General features: G+C 37.6%; 1 long non-coding RNA gene and 1 other non-coding gene across 2 annotated transcripts in view; both read right to left on the bottom strand.

Moving 5' to 3' along the window:
* Positions 1 to 799: 799 nt before the first annotated feature.
* LOC122241623 lies at positions 800 to 906 on the bottom strand. Its single transcript, XR_006221865.1, has one exon. It is a non-coding gene; the product is annotated as a U6 spliceosomal RNA (small nuclear RNA).
* Positions 907 to 3,554: 2,648 nt separating this feature from the next.
* Positions 3,555 to 19,537, bottom strand: part of LOC122241532 — a 40,842-nt gene continuing 24,859 nt past the window's right edge. Inside the window, exon 3 of the long non-coding RNA XR_006221733.1 lies at positions 3,555 to 4,845. This is a non-coding gene — a long non-coding RNA (uncharacterized LOC122241532). The remainder of the gene's footprint in view (positions 4,846 to 19,537) is intronic.

Genomic DNA, 19,537 nt, shown 5'->3' with positions numbered 1-19,537 from the left:
ATCAATAAACATGACAAATTTTCAGCTTCACTAGTGATCATATAAACATAGATAATGGAAAGTTACTTTTTTTTGGCCTATGAAATTGGTAATGATTAAAATAGGTAATCATGATGAAGCTACCATAAAATTTATCTCTTACATTGTCTAAACAGTACAATACTTCAGGAACAGAATCTGACCATATGTTAGCAAGGGCTAGCCAAAGATCTTAGAAGAATCCATACATTTGATTCAGTGATTTCAGTTCTAGAAATGTCCTCTATTGAATTAGGGGTCCATAAAAAGATTGTCGTACAAAGATGTTTACTACAATCTTGGTTATAATAGCAACTAAACTCAGTGACATCAACAACAACAAAATAGCAAAACAAGCAAAAACAAAAGAACCTGTAAATGTGTATTTTTAATGAGTTAAAGGTGGAGAGTGATCCCACAAATTATGGTTCACTCCTATGGTAGTATTATTACCCACCATATTTTTAAAAAGCTTTTATTTAAATTCCAGTTGGTTAGTTCACAGTGTGATATTAACTTCAGGTGTACAATTTAGTGATTTAACACTTCCATACAACATCTGAGGCTCATCACAAGTGCCCTCCTTATCCCCATCACCTATTTATTAACCCATCCCCACACACACCTCCCTTCTGGCAACCATCAGTTTGTTCTCTATAGTTAAGAGTGTTTCTTGGTTTGCCTTTCTCTCTCTTTTTTTCCTTTGCTCTGTTGCTTTGTTTATTAAATTCCACATGCGAGTGAAATCATATGGTATTTGTCTTTCTCTTTCTGCCTGTGCAAAAATGTGGAATGCTTCATGCGTTTGTGTGTCATTCTTGTGCAGAGGCCATGCTAATCTTCTCTGTATCATTCCAATTTTAGTATATGTGCTGCTGAAACGAGCACTACCCAACATATTTTTAATGCATCCATTATTAACCATGTTTAGAAATAATTTTTAGTAACATGAAAATGCATGTATCCATCATACTTCATTATATATATTATATATGATAGACATATCAAGCTGTTATTAACCATGTTTTGGAAGAACTTTTATTAACTTAGGGATATATACATACATATATCATAATATATGTAAATATGATAATACACAATTACATCATAATAAAATATTGCCTACATTTAAAAAAGTAAATCTACACAGATACACAAACACATACACTGTAGAAAAAAGACTGGAAGGAAATAAAACCTTAACTGCCTGTAATTGCTGTTTGATAGAAATGATGGGGCTAAAAGACACTTAAAATAGCATGAACAATCCTGCTATAGAGATGTGATTTATGCAGCATTTTTGCATACTTCTCAAACTGAGCCTCACCACAATTCTGTGGGTAAGTACAGGCAGGTATTATTTCCCCTTTGCATAGAGAAAGGTGCTGAGGCTTAGGGAGGTGCTTGGTTTAATCAAGGTCAAAAGGCAGAGCTGAAATATGAACACGGGTCATTTGACACCGTATCTGAAGCTGCTTTCACAAAAATAAGTTGACTCTTTAAGATCGTATGGCTAGAAAGTCTATAGCTATAGGGACTCCAGGAAATGGTGAGAACTTGCAGTAACAATTCTTGAAAGTTTCATGGCTGTTGATAAATAGGAAAAGTCTAATGAGATTCTAAGTAAATGCAGACGAAAGTTTCTGCAGGCTTAAAAGAAATTATTTATTACTCACAGTATCTTAGCATACTGGCTGAATAGAAGAGCCATGAGTCACCCCTGAGATTTTTGAGGGAAAGCAAGTGGGTATTATCCCAGTCTATACAGGAGACAAACTCATAAATAAGAGAAGAATACACTTGACACTCCCACACACTGAGACTGTGGCCAAAAGGAAGGTAAATTTCACATTCCTGACTTCGGAATCATGAAGTGGTTTCATATTCTTATACCCCAAACAGGGTATGCTACTGAGGGGTCCTCAAGGCTTGTTCATAGGTGAGTCTGAGCAAATGCATTGCTTCCTGAGATGCATACCTCTCTACTTTAATTTAGTTCCCTTTGTATTCCATTTTGTGTTCCCAGCAAAAACAAAAGCACTCTTACTCAAGAATTTTGGAATTAGGAAATTGAGCATTGGAGTAACTTTATACTCATCTGGAAGACACAACATGTAACCTTTACCCCTCCTTCATTTGAAGAAAACAACTATACTGTGGTTGGTACAGGAAGTCCCTGTGGGGTATCTCCTGGGTGCCAATTATTTTTGTCACTCATAACAGGTTTTATTTCATTTCCTCAATAAGTACTCATTTATATAATTTGCTCTTTCCTCTTAAAGTATTATCTATTTCATTCAAGCTCTAAAAGTTTACCCTCAGTTTTCTGTTTGGCTAGAGTGCTTTGCCTTCTGAATTTTCTAAGCATTTTCTTGATCCATCAAATCGGTTTGCATAGATAGACCTAGTGTTCATTATTCCTAAAATGTAAAATACTATGCTAATTTATTTTATGCTTGATTCTACCTTTGTGCTATGGCATATTGAAAAGCATTCTGAACAAAGAAGACACTAGTAACTATTAATAGCTGATTGGGAAATATTATGACTCATACATATTTAGAATACAGTATAATGTCAGTATATTTTGGCAAACATACCTTAAATTACAAAAAAGGAATGCCTTTGTTAAGTTCTTTTTTTTTAAGTTCTGATGGTTCTTATCAACTTAGAAATCATAACATAATGCCTTGGAAGTAGGTATGTTCATCTCTGGTCACACCTTTACTGGCCCTCTCAACCTCATGCTTTTCATTTAACCCCTCATATTTGGACTTTTAACAAATGAGAGCAAATTATTGGTGGGGTTAAAATATGCTAGGTGATAAAAAGGTAACAAAAAAATATACTCAAGACTGTAGAGTAAGACCAGTGTCTGTATGTGTCTGGAGAATGTAGGTGCATTAGTTTAGCATTTGAATGGTTCTGGGGCTTTAATAGGCTTATAATATACTTAGGAAAGGAAACTAAATATACTCATCTAAATTCAAATAGCAATATAAACGAAACAGTAATCAAGGCATGTCAAAATATGTTCTGAAGGGGAGCTAGGTTTAGGTTGGGAGAAATTGCTGTATTGTGGAATCATCAAGAAAGTTTGTATGGGAAGTTGGTAAGGATGACTGCAATATAGTGTGTAATAATATCAGCTTTAGATCAAGACAGGCCTGGGTTTGAATTCTGGCTTTGTGATCTTGAGCAAGTTATTTTATCTCTGGGTTTTGGTTGTCATTTGTTACACTGGCTTAATGAAAGTAACTTTGTAGATGTGTTGGAAGAATTCAGTAAAATGAAATATGTAAAGCATTCAGCTTAGTTCCAGGTACACAGTAAATGCTAAACAATGGTAGCTGTTATTAATTAAATTGGAGCTTGAATGACAGGTTATATTTCAATGGTGGAAGCTGGGATTGAGGGAGGAGAAGAGACAGGACAGAAAAAGGCAAAAGATCTTGCTGGTGGGGCAAAGGTATGAATAAGGATGAAAAGGCCTAAATATACAGATACATTTAAGAAGAATATAAATGGATCACACTGAAGATTTTGGATGGGGGGGCAGGATGTTACACCGTTTGTATTGAGCAGAGGCAGTTTGCTTCAGGTCACAAACCATTTGACCTTAACAGGTGGCTTGGCATCTTCCCGTTGGATGCTGAGATGCTGGTTTTTGGCAAGGTAAACATCCTATATTTATTTGGTTACTTGCTTCACAGCACCATGGAGTGTCTTACACATTATGTAGTTCTTTTATGACACACCTGTGAGGTAGAAAAAGCTGTGGATAAAAATGCCTGGCATGAACTGAATGGCCCACAGCAGGTGATTGTGCTATGGGGATGGGCCTGGCTCCAAGTTTTCTTCTTCCCAGAGCCTCCGTATAAAAGCCCATTTGGCCAATCATGGCATTTCTCATTACACATCTGCTCTGGGAAAGAGAGAGAGCACTGAGCACTGTCAGGACTCAGGCAAGAGGCTTCCAAGTCTTCTGCAAATGACTCATGCAAATAGTTTTGCTTTACATATATGGAATATAGATCTGTAATTATGCAAACACTTGCACATAATTTCCACAGTAGCATGTTGTCAATAAACAGGTGCTTTCTTGTGTTTACAAAAAGGCTCATCCCACTTCTAAAACATTTATTTTTGTAATATCTTTCATGTTGACTTACACTTTTCTTTGGACAGATTATAGCTGTTTTTCCTTCTCCTCTGACAAACGACTAGGTGAGCAGACATGGTAAACATCTTATGAAGCCATGTAAACTTTGGAGAACATTTGTATTCACCAAAGTCACAAAGCTAAGGCAAAAATGACCTCACTGGATTTTCCTCGTTGTTTCGTGAGCAGTGAAAGGAGAACACTGGTGAAGGAAATGCTCTCATGCAGGATTATGGAGATGAAGGACGGACTTGCATGGCAAGGATGCTCAGGGATCATCTCAGTGAGGTTTTATTTTTACATAAGAGAGCTTCAGCCAAGAATTTAAGTCCATGATTCTCAACCTTGGCTGCTATTGGCCTTATCTGTAGAGATTTGAAAACAACTTCTTTCTTGGGTCCGTTTCCAGGGTCTCTAAATGTAATGGGTTTGGTGTGTGGCTAGAACACCTAGAGTTTTAAAACAACTCCCTGCCCTGGTGATCTTCTGTGCAGCCCACAAATTGAAAATCACTTTGTTCCAAGCCACTTGTACTAATGAACTAATATTTCATTAAGATTTCATTAGCCTTCAATAGGATATGTCAATATGAGCAGCCAACATCTGTCAGTGGGAGCCCAAACTGCTCAATCTGAAGCAATTTCCTCAAGCTTCCAAACTTCCTTCTGCAGGTATGGAAAGAGAGGAGAGAAGGGCATATAGAACAAAGAAATTAATCATGAACTGTATTTAAGCACTTTATGCCTGTATTTAAGAACTTTATGCCTGACTTTAAATTTCGGCCATGATTAATTAGCTTGTATCAGACTTCCCCTCCCACTAAAGCGTGTACCAGTATGGAGAAGAATATAAAACAATTACTTGCAGGAAATGGGCAGCAAGCAATGTCTGTGAGCAAAGGGAAACACATGAGCTACATCCTGCATTCACCCTGATTTCTCCCTGAATGGAATTTCCAGACCACTGTTTGGGGGAATAGAGCCCAAGCAGACAACAGTATTTTTGCTATCAGAGGAAACAGACTGGTGTTTGGAGTTACCATGGTGACTGCGATTTGAAGGATAGGATATCAGACAGAAGAAGCTACAGAGGACCTTCAAAAATCTACACAAAAGTTCACACTGTGTCTTTGGCTGACTCATAAAGTGGAGCATGACAGAATGAGATTTCAAGAGATGGGACAGAGAAAAAATAAAGGGAGCCTGAAATATAATTGGGAATTTTAGAGGTTTCACAACTCTGTGGAAACATTAATGTTTGGGTCCAGCTAAGTGAACTCCCTAGGCTTGTTGTTGTCATTGAAATACCACATCCTAGAAGTTAGGGGAATGCTAGGAGTATGCTAGAAGTAAGGGTTGGACTCTAGGAAAAAGGGCAAAGTGAAATAGACCCACCCCTGACTCAGACTAAATGTGGCAGGATGAGGGTGACCCTCTAGTGATATGATTATCTGCCAGATAAAAACTTAATGTCCTTTAGAAGATAACATACTGCAAAGCACCTATGATATATCATTTATAATATCCAGCATTTAATAAAAAGTTTTAGGCATGCAAATAAGTGGGTAAAGTGACAAATAATTAGGAGATAAAACAGAAAAAATGGACCTAGATGTGATATAAGTACGGAATGTAGTTAGTAAGGAGTTCAAAATAACCATGGTTTATATGTTCAAAAATAAAGGAAAATAAAGGCAAAATGAATAAAAAGATGGACTATTTCAATAGACAATTGGAATCTATTAAAAGAATATGATGGAGATCTGGGTCTGCAAAGTTCAATATTTGAAATTAAGGTCTTTATACCTAACATATGACTATTTAGCCTAGATTCTCATGGTATTTGTATGGAATAAAATCTGTGATGTGAATAGAGAAACCAATAGGTATAAGATGATTAATGACAAAATATAAGAGAGTGGAATTGCATATGCAAAAGAGGAAGTTCTTATGTGAACTCTGCTTGATTTTGACCAGTGAGATGAGACAACTATAAAACATGATGTTCAAATGACCAGAAATACATATTTAGTCTGTGTATTAGTTTGTTAGGGCGCTGTGACAGAGTAACACACACTAGGTGGTTTAAGCAACAACAGAAATCACATGGCATTCTCCTATGTGTGTGTCTAGGTCCAAAATTTTTGCTGAAATTAATTGTAATTAAGTTGCTATTGCTTTCAACCCAAAAACCTAATAATTGAAATAATTGGAACAAGATGTAAGCCTTTGAGGATTCAGTGTATTTGGAAATGATCAGGATGGAGCAAAACTTGGAGTTCCAGATGGACAAACCACCTGCTTCCTTGGCAGTCAGAAGGGGGAAGAGCAAGGAGTCTGGAATGAACTGGAGGAAAAGAATGGTGGAAATAAGAGGAAGATTGATTTTGGGGACAATCATCTAGGAGAGGCCTAATTTCAGAGTCTAGTGTTTGGACTGGATTCTAAACTAGATGCTGTAAGATCTACCTCCATATTTAGATTCTCTAACTTGGTCGTGTAAAATAGCTATTATTGCATGTTGGTTTCTATTGTAGCTTGATGCTATCTATGCTTGTACGTGTAGTTCTGGGCTGCCTCGTAAGTCAGTTCTATTTTGTTTTTTAAAATTTTATTTATTTATTTTTGACAGAGAGGGAGAGGAAGAGAAAGAGAGGTTGAGAGAGAGAGAGGGAGGGAGAAAACACATGCACATGCAAGCAGGGGAGGGCAGAGAGATAGTTAGAGAGAGAATCCCAAGCTGATGATAGCACAGAGCCCCATCTGGGGCTTGAACCTACAAACCGTGAGACTATGACCTGAGCTGAAATCAAGAGTCGGACGCTCAACCGACTGAGACACCCAGGCACCCCAGCTCGATTTCCTTTTTAAATCATATTTTCTGAAGTAAAAACATGCCTGGAAGATGATGGTCACATCCATATCCCAGCCCCATAGTTATAAATTGGTCTCTAGATCTTCTACATTGGAACATATATCAGTGCAAGTGAAACTAGTAATCTTAAAAAAAAAAAAATTAGATTTTCTTTAAACTCTTTATGTAGTGAAGAATAATCCTTGTCCAGAAGAGGTCTGCCCTCTGCCCTCAGCAGCTGGGAGGTATTCTCTAAATCCTTGCAATGCCATGCCTGATAGGAGTCTTTGTAGGACTGGAGGCTGTGAATTTCAGAGTTTTCACAGCCTCTGCATTTCCAGATAGTCTGACAGAATTTCCGGATAGTCTAACGGTATTAAATATAGTAGGAACTTCGAGTCACACAGTATCAGTTTGACCCCAGAATGCCTGGCAACTGAGGTCAGCCATGTGGGCAATCAACCATAGAGCCCAAATAAAGGCTCTGGATGCCAAGGCTTGAGTGAGCTTCCCTGGTTGGCTCCCTGGTTGATACTCCATTTGTATCATCATATATTACTGCTGGAAGAGTAATGCTGTGTGTGCGTGGCTCCATGGGGAGAGGATAACTCAAAGCTCTGTGTTTGGAACTTTCTTAGATTCTGCCCTATGTGCTTCTTCTCTTGGCTGATTTTAATCTCTATCTTTTAACCTAACCTAATCTGTATCTAAAACCATAATCATGAGATAAGTGTTTCTGGTGAGTTCTGTGAGTCTTTCTAGTGAATTATTGAAACTAAATGTGGTCTTGGAACCCCTGAGTTTACTATTGGTCAGAAGTAAGGGTTTCTAGTTCACACAAGGGTTTCTCACTTCACACAAAAGTAAATAATTTATAAACAATGTTTCATTAATTACTAGTAGTGACAATTCACCTGTGAAGAACTATTTTATTTTATTTTGTATTTCAAGTTTTTATTTAAATTCTAGTTAATTGACATAGATGGTAAAATTTCCCTTAAGTGTAGAACTTAGTGATTCATCACTTCCATACAACACCCAGTGATCATCACAAGTGCACTCCTTAATGCCCATCACCCATCTGGCCAAACCCCTTGTCCATCTCCCTCCATCAACCCTGTTTGTTCTCTATTCTGTAGAGTCTCTTGTGGTTTGCTTCCCTCTCTCTCTCTTTTTTCCTTCCCTTATATTTGTCTGTTTTGACAAAAAGAACTTCTCATTTAAACTGGCATGAAAATAATGCTGATAGTTGCTTGTAATAGGGAAGAGGATTTGAGATTTAAAATAACTGGCAGTTCTTCTAAGTACTGAGGATTCATTCATTCAACAAATATTTGCTGAGCACCTTATTATATGTCTTAAAGATACAGTCCCTTCCATTAAAGATGATTCCTAGATTTTAAGGAAAATTGGTAATAATGGCTAACAGAGAAATCTGATTCAATTTGAACAAGGATTAGATTGTTAAGAGAGACAGATACATCAAGGTCATCAAGTCTGTTTTGTTGTAATGGTTAAAATTGTGGTATTTGGAACCAAGTAAACATGGGCTGACCACCTAATGTGATTTTTCAGTGCCCATACTATGACATTCATTGCAATTTTCAGCTTTCTCACTTTCCTCATCTGTAAAGTGGAGATAATAATATCGACTTCATAGACTTCTTGTGAAGATGAGGTAGGATGATGATGTATTAAAAGACTAGTCACAGGGGCACCTGGGTGGCTTAGTCTGTTACGCATCCAACTCTTGATTTTGGCTCAGTTCATGATCTCACAGCTCATGAGTTTGAGCCCCAAGTAGCCTCTATGCTGACAGTGCAGAGCCTGCTTGGGATTCTCTCTCCCACTCTCTGTGCCTCTCCCCTACTTGTTCTCTCTCTCAAAATAAATAAGTAAACTTAAAAAAAGATCAGTCACATAATCAATACATGTTATCAATTGTTATTAGTATATTCAAGTGTTTCTTAATGAACCATTTTAAAAAATGAGTGTGAGGGGATATTGTTTCCCAGCATACCTATATTAATGTCAGTGACCACTTAGTTCCTCGGTCCCAGGAGTGACTATGGCATCATGGGGACAGCAGTGCAGGTCCAGTTTTGAACTGTATATTGTAGCAGAAAAGCAAACGAACAGGTTTGGGATTTATTTAGTAGCAGTGACTTCAAGTACAGCTGCTTTTGCCACCTTTTGTTTTGTGAGTAAAATACCGGAGAGATTTGGCTGTTGTATATTCAGGAGTACCAAGCCCTGGAGAAGGTGAAATTGGATTTTGTGGTCATGGCTTTTAGGCAGAAGAAGGATTCTGAAGCAGCTGGGGAGAGTAAAATAAACTGGGGAAACTAGTTTAGTCTGTAGCAACATTCACGTGTTTAGATGGTTTCTCATTTGGGGTGGCTCAAGCTCTGCCCCCAGACCTTTTAATTGCGCAGAATATACTGAGCAGGCAGTACTGCACAAAGCTTTGGTAAATTGTTCATTTCTGAGATTTTCTTCCTTCATATAGACATTAGCTTACTCAATTAAATTTATGGGATAGAAAGAAGCAAACATAACATAAAAAGCTAAGCTAACATTTTATGAAATCACAGTACTTTTCCTTGAGTACGTTAGAAAAATAAAGCCATGTAATCCCACATGGAGCCTTCTGCACATCCCTGCCTTTGAGCAATTTAGCCATTTTAGCTGAGTGCACTAATCTCTTCCAGGGAATTATACCTTGCACTGACATCACACTTCGGGCTCTTCCCTTTTATTCTCAAAATGAATAAATCTTGTTGGCTAGCAGAGTAGATTATATTTGACTCATTTTAAGTCAATTACTCAAAGTCACAAGGCTAGACTAAATGGCAGAGCTAAAAGATTTAGCGCTAGTTCCCCCTTCAATGGACCCTCAGTCTCCAGACTCTAGCTTTGCAGTAGGATTGTGTGGGAAGCTTGTTGAAAATGCACATGCCTGGGTGTGAGACACAGGCGTGCTGATACACACTGTCTGGTACAGGAACCAGAAGTCTGCTTTTTTAACAGCCATGCTTGGTAATCCTGAAATAGGTGATTGTAGACCACCACCAGAAGGATCACAAAATGAGGTCTTCTGGTAGCAAAAGCTACAGGTTATCTCTGCATCCCTTAAGCATCATCTGCAGTCCAGGGTAATGCCATTTCTGGTAGCATAGAAGAAAATAGAGGTATTTTCTCCAAAAGAAAAATGATGTTTTCTTTTTCTCTCCCTTCCTGATGCCACTGCAAGATGTTTACATCTGAGACAGAATTTTCGGTTGAAGCTCAGCTTTACCCTTGGGATCTCCAGGAGTGGCTTGTATTTGTGATGTTCATACTGCATTAGGGAATGAACATGAATATACTAGAAGCAAACCAGAGCTTCAGCCATGAAATGTTCCTCTTTCTGGGCAATCCACTGATGCCCCCTGTAGCCACTGATTAAATGCCATGGCCTGACCCTATTCTTGCTTTACGTCTGGTCCCATCAACTCCTTCGACCTTCTGCAAGTAGTTACCAGGAAATAGACAACACGCTAACCTTTCTGAAGACCCATGCTCCTTCCCAGAAGTGCCTAAGCAAGCCATCTCATGAGAATACACAATTGCTTCTGGGGTCATTCTGGTCATCAGTCGCCAGAAGACAGCAGTTTCTGCAGCAATTTGACACTCCTACTTTGTGCTGAAGTTGGAAGCTGCCACCTTTCTTTTTATTAAGGAAAATTCAGCTTTTGGCATGAGCTTATGCTGTTTTATTTTTTTTTAACCTCGAGTTTTTCTGGCCCTAATGGAAAATGCTTTATTTTTCGTAGTGCAAGTGTAGATATATAGTATCAGAATAAATCCCATGTTCTGTGGGACTCCCAAAAACTATAATTGTGTCACAGAAACAACAAAACATGCTAATGAAGAAGGTTTTTTTTCCATCAGTAAACAGTCTGCATACATATAAGTTTCCTGTAAAGTAACAAAGATGATACGTTGGGAAGTTTCTTAGCAATTTCAGAATCATGTGATTGTATTTAATTTTCTCATTAGAAAAATTATGGGGGTTAGAAGGCATTAGGGGTTAGCAAACTTATTCTGTAAAATATTTTAGGCTTTGCAAGCCATATAGTCTCTTTCATAGTTACTCAGTGCTGCTGTTGAAGCATAAAAGCAGTCATAGACAAAACATAAATGAATGGGCATGGCTTTGTTCCATTAACTCATTTACAAGAACGGGAGGTGGACCGTGTTTCTCCTGTGGGCAATAGCTTGCTGACTCCTGGACTCAATGGTCTTTCCTGGATCCTTAGATTTGTAATTCCATTCAAGCAAATTAAAATCCAACTGTCAGGGGTGCCTGGGTGGCTCAGTCAGTTAAATGCCCAACTCCTGGTTTCGGCTTAGGTCTTGATCTCATGGTTTGGGAGTTTGAGCCCATTGGGCTCTGTGCTGACAACACGGAGCCTGCTTGGGATTCTGTCTCTCTCTGCTTTTCCCCTGCTGATGATTTCTCTCTCTCTTTCTCTCTCTCTCTCAAAAAAAAAAAAAAAATCCAACTGTCACTTGGTTACTCTCTGATTAAGATCTATAATGCTATCCATTTCTAATTTTATCTGTCAAAGAGCACTGGTATTAGAAATAATACCAATATTTATTTAAAAACTCTTGTGCAGGGGCGGCTGGGTGGCTCAGTTGGTTAAGCAGCCGACTTCGGCTCAGGTCATGATTTCATGGTCTGTGAGTTCAAGCACCATGTCGGGCTCTGTGCTGACAGCTCAGAGCCTGGAGCCTGCTTCCGATTCTGTGTCTCCCTCTCTCTCTGACCCTCCCCCATTCATGCTCTGTCTCTCTCTGTCTCAAAAATAAATAAATATTAAAAAAAAGAAGAAGAAAAATAAAAACTCTTGTGTCATGAGTCTGATAAATATTTTTCAAATAGTAATTGAATTCTCTCAAACCTAAAAAAATGGCGCTATTATTATGATTTTCGTTTATAGACGTGGGAAACTGAGGCCCAGAGAAATAATAAGGGAATAATTGTATGTACCTACAGTAAATGGTACAGTTGGGAATCAAATTCAGGTGTGTCTACTTTTAGAACCTGATTTGTAAACATCATGCTCTATACTGCTTTACATGGAGGTAGAATATTTTTGTATCCCAAAGAGTTATTAGCATGTGTGCTAATCCCTTACAGGGGAACGAGCATAGAGCAAGAATGAGGAAAAAGGGGGAAAAAAAACAAGGAGATGGAAGCCATGGAAAAGAAGGATTTTAATAGGTGGGTCTACAATATCAAACATGATGAAAGCTGAGGCAGAGAACTGAAAAGAAACCACTGGATTTGAAAATTAGAAAGTATCTGATGACTCTCAGACCCTCAATGGTTGGGGCCAGAGGCCAGGTTTTAAGAGGAATAATATGGGAAAGTAAATGTCTTTTTAGAAAATTGGCAATACATCGGAGAGAAATAGGATACTGCTTCCAACTCCCCCAATCTTTTCATTCTCTCTCCAGGGGGCAATTAAGAATACCAGCTAAGAAACACGTATTCTTTCATAAGTTGATCCTTACGTTGCTTGGCAGAGTTGCCATGAGATAAACATCAAGACTTACTACTACAGAGGAGTGAACACTGCTTTGTGCAGCGGGAATTCATCAGTCTTGAACCCAGTCAGTGAGTGACAGCCGGACACTAAGGTTTCCTTCCTGGTAGTTGGGAGTATTGTGTCAGCATCACTGAGCTCATTATTCTTTTACTTTCAGAGCAAGATGAAATTAAGAGGCCAGCTTGTTGGGAAGTTAGCTCACTATGCCGTACAGATCTAAGAAATGTTGGAGTGACTGCTGTTCCTGAAAATATAGGTGGTAGTGGAGTAACAGGCTTAGTTCTCTTGGTTTTGCTTTTCTCATAAAATAGGAGAAATGGATCAGTTCTGGCAGAGTTCAAAGCTCTCTTTCTGTCACTGAGGAGAAATAACTCTAAGGGCCAGAAAAATAAGATAGTGTTTTTATGTCAATCCCTAAATTAGAAAGTTCCAAGCTATGTTATTTCTATCTATAGCCATCTAAGTGGGTTCTGGGGACCTGGTGCTAACTTTGAAGAGAGTTGGCCTCTTTTGCAAAAACCTTTAAACTGAACAATTGCTTTCAAAACAGATTGTCTATAATGCCAAACTAAAAACAACTCGTTTGAATTTTAAAAGAATCATCATGTGGAATACTTTAAGATTAAATACATAAATATCTTCGGTGATCCAATATGGAAATTTGAGTGAAGGTCAAAGTTCTTCTATGACATTTAGAGATGTTTAAAAATGGTACTTTGAAAACAGAGGAAACTATGGATTATCCATATTAACCTTAGTCGTATCATGAATAATGGGCATTAACCAATAATCAATCTCAAACCTTAATTAGCCATTATACAAGGTTTAGTTTACAAGAAAAGCAAATATTTTATCAGAGTGGCTCATAAATTGCAAATTGACATAATTACACATATTAAAATTTTATTTTGGGGGGGCACCTGGGTGGCTTAGTCGGTTAAGCATCTGACTCTTAAGTCAAGAGTTCGGCTCAGGTCATGATCCCAGGTTGTGGGATCAAACCCTGGGTCAGTCTCCATGATGAGCGTGGAGCCTCCTTAAGATTCTCTCTCTCTCTCTCTCTCTCTCTCTCTCTCTTTCTGTCTTTGCCTCTGCTCCCTCCCTTGCTTATGCTTGCCAGCTCTCTCTCTCTAAAAAAAAAAAAAAAGAAAGAGAAAAGAAAAATGTATTTTTTCAATTTGACAATGGTGATTTGTGACTTGCTTAAAGAATTATTATTAGAAGCAAGGAGATAGGGCAAAAGATCTGAATAATTTTTTTCACTAAGTTGTGTAATTGAGGCTTGGCTTAAATGACATGTAATGTAATTTAATTATTTAATGAACACACTGGTGGTAGTGTGCAGTTTTGAATATTTTAGGAAATATGATTCTTTTCACCTGCCCTTAATTATAATTTTTCTTGTACTTACTTTTCTATTAATTAATCTTTAAAAAGTGGGGACACCTGGGTGGCTCAATGGGTTAAGCCACTGACTCTTGATTTGGCTCAGGTCATGATTTCATGGTTTGTGAGTTTGAGCCCAGCATTGGGCTGTGTGCTGACAGTGTGGAGCCTGCTTGGGATTCTCTGTCTCCCTCTCTCTTCCCCTCCCCTGCTTGCACTCTCTCTCTCTCTCAAAATAAATAAATAAACTTCAAAAAAAAAAAGAAAAAGGAATTAAGAAACCCTTTTTCAATATTGTAGGAAATCATAATTCATTATGAACTAATCGGAGTATAATTATTCATGTTTCTATTCCTTTTATTTATCTTTACAATAATTATTCAGTTTTGAATTCAAAAGACCTTTAACTAGTTCTACTGCTAACTCTAGCAGTAGGTACCTAGTAGGTAGTAGGTATGTAGGTACCTACTAGGTACCTAGTAAATGATTTTGTGTTTGTATTCTTTTGAATAACCTTTTTTCTTTTTTTGGCTTTAATTTCTTTTTTTTTCAAGTTAAATCTGGTTTGACACAATTTTATAGACAACCAAGATTCCTATGCTGCTTATTAGTTGCACTTAGGTATTTGCCTACTTTGCTTGTTGACATTGGGATTGATTGTAGAAGTGAGCAAATCACCCAGTATTTTATTAAGATGCTTTTTATTCTTATGGTTTCATGTAAAGAAATGAAATTAAACAAACTCTAAGACTTACAGCCCGTCCTATGTACATCCCTGGAATAAGAAAGTATTTCTGTTACTTTATTTCAATTCTTAGGGTCAGATTTACTTTTTATGAATCTATTGATCTTTCTAGGATTAGTCACAAAAACTTAGAATATAAATATAGTTGACTTAGAATTACTACCTAATAGGGGCGCCTGGGTGGCTCAGTTGGTTAAGTGGCCGACTTCGGCTCAGGTCATGATCTCGCAGTCCGTGAGTTCAAGCCCCGCGTCAGGCTCTGTGCTGACAGCTCAGAGCCTGGAGCCTGTTTCAGATTCTGTGTCTCCCTCTCTCTGACCCTCCCCCGTTCATGCTCTGTCTCTCTGTCTCAAAAATAAGTAAACGTAAAAAAAAAAAAAAAAAAGAATTACTACCTAATAGCAATTTCTCTCATACCGAGACAGTGTCATTTGTATTAAATGTATGAAACGGATAATTCTATGCATGGTTATTTAATTAATTAAAAAGGTGAATACTGAGGCTTTCCTATTTATTTTGGAAAACAAAAACTTATTCCAAGTATTTAAATATGTTGAAACATGAATCTTCTCAGGCCGTTGCTAGGATATTGCAGACAAAATAATTTTGCTACTTGCTTGAAAAATCTTGTTCTTGCTATGAGAGCAATCAAACACAATTGCCAGAGGAAATAAAATATTTAGAATCATCTTGTATTGAATTAAGTCTTCTATTGTTCCAACTAATATTAAATTATAAGTCACCAAGACTATACTTATCCTGGTAAGCAGTGAGTAATGTATAGAATTGTCAAACAATATGTTGTACACCTAAAACAAATATAACATTGTATGTCAATTATACTTCAATAAAAAAGGAATGAAAAAATTATAGGTCATCAAGTCCAAGTTTGTTTTTTATTTTAGAGTTTAAACTCCAGATTTTAAAATATTATGAGAATTATCTTAGAAGGAAGTAGAACCTTGTTTCTGAAAATATCAGATATAGTACCTTTTTTTTGAAAGACAGCAGAGTAAAATATCTCAAAATTAAGTTTCTCAATACAAATTAAATTCTCATAATTAATATTTAAGAATTTCTGTGTCTTATTTTGTTCATGTATTAAAATTGCTTCTCATTCACTTTGTTATAGAGATAAAAGGGAAATTTTAAACGTGATTGATGGCAATATTCACTTGACCTAGACAACTTATGTTGACATCACTAAACATTAAGCATCCACTTCTGAACATAATCAATTTCTAAACTGTTAGAATGTTCTTCTTTATTTAGTACTTGTTATGGGCTAAATTATGTCTCTTCCTGCTAACCCCCATATTTATATACTGGAGTCCTAACCCTTATAGTGCCTCAGAATGTGAATGTATTTGGAGATAGGATCTTTTTTTAAAATGTTTGTTTGTTTGTTTATTGAGAGAGAGAGAGACAGAGACAGAGTGTGGGAGGTGCAGAGAGAGTGAGAGGGAGACAGAAAATTCCAAGCAGGCTCCGCACTATCAGCATGGAGCCCGATGCAGGGCTCAAACCCATGAACCGTGAGATCATGACCTGAGCCAAAATCAAGAGTCAGACACTTAACCGACTGAGCCACCCAGGTGCCCCAGAGATAGTGTTTTTAAAGAAATAATTAAAATAGGGTGTTTAGGGTGGGCCCTAATCCAATATGACTGGTATCCTTGTAGTAAGAGGAAATTAAGACATAAACAAGCACAGAGAAAAGGCTATGTGGAGACCCATGGAGGAAATGGCCAAAGAGAGAGGCTTCCAAAGAAACCAACCCTGCCAGCACCTTGATTTTGAACTTTCAGCTTCCAGATCTGTGAGAAAATAAATTTCTGTTGTTTAAGCCACTCAGTCTTTTGTACTTTGTTATGGCAGCCGAGCAAGCTAATACAATACAGCTATAACTATGGAAATTCTCAGAAAAATGTCTTCACTTTTCTGAGAGGTTTTATGAATTCCAGTGCTGGTGGTTATAAACTTTATCAACCACAACACATTGGTGGTAGGGTGAAGTTTTTGGTGTTTTAGGAGACATGATTCTTTTCATCTGTCCTTAATTATAATTTTCTATTCCTCTGACTTCCAGTTTGGTGGATAGACAGGGAGTGTTACAATGGATGGTGAGAATTTGATGTGTTCCAGAACATCTGAGCACTGAATCTATTGTCTTTATAGTTCCATGTGTTTGTGTAATGAATAAGTGAGACTGTGCACATGTGTGTGTGTACATGTATATGAAGGATGTGTGTGTAGGTATGTGTTTTGAAGAGGTGCTATAGTGGACTGGTTAAGAGCACAGACTCTAGAAGCAGGGGGAGGCAAATTTTCTGCTCTACATGTACTAACTGTGATCTTAGGCAAGTTATTTAACCTCTCAAGTCTTTACATTCCTTATCTGTTAAATGGGTCCAGGGATAGTTCCTCCCTCATAGAGTCATTGTGAGCATTAACTGGTTTGAGTATTTAGAATAGTACCTGACACCTAGTAAGTGCTGGGTACATGTTAACTATTATTGCATGCATTTTTGCAGGCGGCTTCAAGTGGAACAGAATTTTAGTCCCAGTGATTGGTGAGAAATGAAATACGTAGTAGCTTGAAATGTCTATTTTGTTAAATAAGAGAAGAATGCACTTCTTTCTTGACTTCATTCATTCATTCATTCATTCATACATTTAAATAAAGCTTTATTTGAATCTTGCTCTCCTCAGCCAGCAGCTTGCATAATTTTGGTCAGTTTACCTGACCTCTGAGCTCATAAGATTTGTTTATCTCAACGATAAAATAAGGGTAGCAATCTCTATTTTACAGAATTATTGTGAGGATTAATGAAATGAAGCAATGGATTCGAAGAACCATACGTGGTCCTGGAAAGTAGTAGGTGCTAAATTGTTGCCTTCTTTTCCATTCTTCGTATTCCCTAAATTTCAATATGATATTAAGGTTATACACTGTAAGAAGGGAATCAAGGTGTGAGAAGTAGGAAGGCACTTAGAGATGAAACTGAACCGCTCGCGAACACACGGGGGACAGTGGGGCCAGATCCAAGAGAGGACTGAAAATTCTGTCTCCCACTCTTCCACATCAGTAAGTTGTCCTCCTAACATACACGCTTCTGACTCTCTCTCCTTCCCATATGAGACCTAATAGCATTTAATGCACAATCAGTGGGGTTTTTTTATTTGATTTTTTATTTTTTAAAATTTACATCCAAATCAGTTAGCATATAGTGCAACAATGATTTCAGGAGTAGATTCCTTAGTGCCCCTTACCCATTTAGCCCATCCCTCCTCCCACAACCCCTCCAGTAACCCTCAGTTTGTTCTCCATATTTATGAGTCTCTTCTGTTTTGTCCCCCTCCCTGTTTTTATATTATTTTTGGTTCCCTTCCCTTATGTTCATCTGTTTTGTCTCTTAAAGTCCTGATATGAGTGAAGTCATAGGATTTTTGTCTTTCTCTAATTTCGCTTAGCATAATACCCTCCAGTTCCATCCGCGTAGCTGCAAATGGCAAGATTTCATTCTTTTTGATTGCCAAGTAATACTCCATTGTGTATATATACCACATCTTCTTTATGCATTCATCCATCGATGGACATTTGGGCTCTTTCCATACTTTGGCTATTGTTGATAGTGCTTCTATAAACATTGGGGTGCATGTGTCCCTTTGAAACAGCACACCCACAATCAGTGGTTTTAATAAATAGTCAGGTAGAGATTGACTGGGGAAACCATATCATGGTAAGGCTTGGCAAGGGTGTTACTGTTTTTCCTGTTTTTACAAATGTGAACATGTTTTATGTTTCATAGGATTAGGGTCATAGCCTTTTGGAAGTTGATGACTTGTGTGCTAAATCTCTGCTGGTCCCTCCCTTGCCCTTTGAACCTCTTCTTAATGGCCGTATTGATTTGCTGGTATTTCCCGACCTTCCCTTACTTATTAATTCATGGCTCCCACAGTCAACCAAGGGAAAATGCATCAAACTCACTTTGCTCCCTGAATCTAGAACCGACACATCCCCTCTGCAGCATTTGGCACAGTGGCTGATTTGTTATGGATTTCTCTTTTGCCAGTACAATTTATTAGCCAATTAATTTCCATTTTAATCTCTTTATGACCCTAACACGTTGCAGAGAAGTAAAGGAGAGCCTATTGATAAGAACAGAAATTTTTAAGTAATATAGAACCAGTCTACACAAATTTCAGCCCTTTTTTAAGGGAATGCAAAACTCAGATAAGGCTGAAAAGGACTTGAGAAGAAAAGCTTGAAAGTTTTACAAGAGTCCAGATGGTGGCAGCAGAGAATGTGAGAAAAACTCAGGAGCAATAATGGCTTAAAAGTATGATTCGAATATGTTGCAGATAGTTGCAAAGCTACTAATTATTGATTGGCAATTAAAATAGGGAAACTGGCTAAGGAACTGTACTTCAGTACCAGAGATGCCTGCGTATGACTCATTGGCATTGTAAATTTGGGCAAGCCAATTAACTCTTCCAGCTCTTGTTTCCTCATTTGTAAAGTAGGGATAATAATAGTTACAGGATTGCTTTGGGATTAAGAGAGATAATGTATATAAAAGGTTTAGCCTACGCCTAGAAAACTGTAAGTGCTTAGAAAAAGAGAGAAAGAGACATGGGGAAGGGGGTGGGAGAATTATGTAAAAAATGAGCATGTATTTCATAATGAAGTTTCTATAACATATTCTAAATCAGTGTGGTACTATAGGGAAAATGAAAGCAGTCAACTCTTGGGTACAGGCAAAAAGGAGA

The sequence above is a fragment of the Panthera tigris genome, chromosome C1 (assembly GCF_018350195.1).
Source record: "Panthera tigris isolate Pti1 chromosome C1, P.tigris_Pti1_mat1.1, whole genome shotgun sequence".
NCBI lineage: Eukaryota > Metazoa > Chordata > Mammalia > Carnivora > Felidae > Panthera > Panthera tigris.
This window is presented reverse-complemented; position numbering and strand designations above follow the sequence as displayed.